We start from the raw sequence: 2,911 nt of genomic DNA on the forward strand, positions 1-2,911 counted from the left end.
TAATAATGAATAAAAAAACAGGAGTGCGGGTAAGCTACTACCAACGGCATAGTGAACGCATTATTGTGGCCAAGATAGACACGAAGCCCATTCCTACTACAGTAGTACGAGTTTATATCCCAACTAGCTCTGCAGATGATGAAGAAATTGATGAAATGTATGATGAGATAAAAGAAATTATTCAGATAGTGAAGGGAGACGAAAATTGAATAGTCATGGGTGACTGGAATTCGAGAGTAGGAAAAGGGAGAGAAGGGAACATAGTGGGTGAATATGCATTGGGGGAGAGAAATGAAAGAGGAAGCCGTCTGGTAGAATTTTGCACAGAGCATAACTTAATCAAAGCTAACACTTGGCTCAAGAATCATAAAAGAAGGTTGCATACATGGAAGAATCCTGGAGATACTAGAAGGTATCAGATAGATTATATAATGGTAAGACAGAGATTTAGGAACCAGGTTTTAAATTGTAAGACGTTTCCAGGGGCAGATGTGGACTCTGACCACAATCTATTGGTTATGAACTGTAGATTAAAACTGGAAAAAGGTGAGAATTTAAGGAGATGGGACCTGGATGAACTGACTAAACCAGAGGTTGTACAGAGTTTCAGGGAGAGCATAAGGGAACAATTGACAGGAATGGGGGAAAGAAATACAGTAGAAGAAGAATGGGTAGCTCTGAGTGATGAAGTAGTGAAGGCAGCAGAGGATAAAGTAGGTAAAAAGACGAGGGCTAGTGGAAATCCTGGGGTAACAGAAGAAATATTGAATTTAATTGATGAAAGTAGAAAATATAAAAATGCAGTAAATGAAGCAGGCAAAAAGGAATACAAACATCTCAAAAACGAGGGCAACAGGAAGTGCAAAATGGCTAAGCAGGGATGGCTAGAAGACAAATGTAAGGATGTAGAGGCTTATCTCACTAGAGGTAAAATAGATACTGCCTACAGGAAAATTAGAGAGACCTTTGGAGAGAAGAGAACCACTTGCATGAATATCAAGAGCTCAGATGGAAACCCAGTTCTAAGCAAAGAAGGGAAAGCAGAAAGGTGGAAGGAGTATATAGGGGGTCTATACAAGGGCGATGTACTTGAGGACAATATTATGGAAATGGAAGAGGATGTAGGTGAAGATCAAATGGGAGATACGATACTGCGTGAAGAGTTTGATAGATTACTGAAAGATCTAAGTCGAAACAAGGCCCCGGGAGTAGACAACATTCCATTAGAACTACTGACGGCGTTGGGAGAGCCAGTCCTGACAAAACTCTACCATCTGGTGAGCAGGATGAATGAGACAGGCGAAATACCCTCAGACTTCAAGAAGAATATAATAATTCCAATCCCAAAGAAAGCAGGTGTTGACAGATGTGAAAATTACCGAACTATCAGTTTAATAAGTCACAGCTGCAAAACACTAACGCGAATTCTTTACAGACGAATGGAAAAACTAGTAGAAGCCGACCTCGGCGAAGATCAGTTTGGATTCCGTAGAAATGTTGGAACACGTGAGGCAATACTGACCCTACAACTTTTCTTAGAAAATAGATTAAGTAAAGACAAAGCTACATTTCTAGCATTTGTAGACTTAGAGAAAGGTTTTGACAATGTTGACTGGAATACTCTCTTTCAAATTCTAAAGGTGGCAGGGGTAAAATGCAGGGAGCAAAAGGCTATTTACAAGGCAATTATAATAGTCGAGGGGTATGAAAGGGAAGCAGTGGTTGCGAAGGGAGTGAGACAGGGTTGTAGCATATCCCCGATGTTATTCAATCTGTATATTGAGCAAGTAAGAAAGGAAACAAAAGAAAAGTTCGGAGTAGGTATTAAAATCCATGGAGCAGAAATAAAAACTTTGAGGTTCGCTGATGACATTGTAATTCTTTCAGAGACTGCAAAGGACTAGGAAGAACAGTTTAACGGAATGGACAGTGTCATGGAAGTAGGTTATAACATGAACATAAACAAAAGCAAAACAAGGATAATTGAAATGTAGTCGAATGGAGTCGGGTGATGCTGAGGGAATTATATTAGGAAATGAGACACTTAAAGTAGTAAAGGAGTTCTGCTATTTGAGAAGCAAAATAACTGATGGTCGAAGTAGAGAGGATATACAATGTAGACTGGCAATGGCCAGGAAAGAAGAGAAATTTGTTAACATCGACTATAGATTTAAGTGTCAGGAAGTCGTTTCTGAAAGTATTTGTGTGGAGTGTAGCCATGTATGGAAGTGAAAAATGGACGATAAATAGTTTGGACAAGAAGAGAATAGAAGCTTTCGAAATGTGGTGCTACAGAAGAATGCTGAAGATTAGATGGGTAGATCACATAGCTAATGAGGAGGTATTGAATAGAATTGGGGAGAAGAGGAGTTTGTGGCACAACTTGACAAGAAGAAGGGACCGGTTGGTTGGACGTGTTCTGAGGCATCAAGGGATCACAAATTTAGCATGGGAGGGCAGCGCGGAGGGTAAAAATCGTAGAGGGAGACCAAGAGATGAATACACTAAGCAGATTCAGAAGGATGTAGGTTGCAGTAGGCACTGGGAGATGAAGAAGCTTGCACAGGATCGAGTTGCATGGAGAGCTGCATCAAACCAGTCTGAGGACTGAAGAGAACAACAACAACAACGATAATTATTATTACCATTGTAGTTGTAGTAGTAGTTGTTGCCGCTGCGGTTGCGCTGTCTCTTATTTGGATTGCCGCCAGTGGAGTAAGAAGTGTTATAATTGCTGTTTATGCTGTGTTGAGCATGTAGGCTCTGTTGTGTATATACATTTGCCATGTGAAGGGGTTGATTCTGTTGGCTTGCGAATCCGACGGAATTGGGTTGGCTACCCTTCGTATTTTGCATGGCGCTGGTGCGAACATTGTAGTAATTGTCTTGCCGTACGGAACGCTGGCCCTCG

The sequence above is a fragment of the Schistocerca gregaria genome, chromosome 3 (assembly GCF_023897955.1).
Source record: "Schistocerca gregaria isolate iqSchGreg1 chromosome 3, iqSchGreg1.2, whole genome shotgun sequence".
Lineage (NCBI taxonomy): Eukaryota > Metazoa > Arthropoda > Insecta > Orthoptera > Acrididae > Schistocerca > Schistocerca gregaria.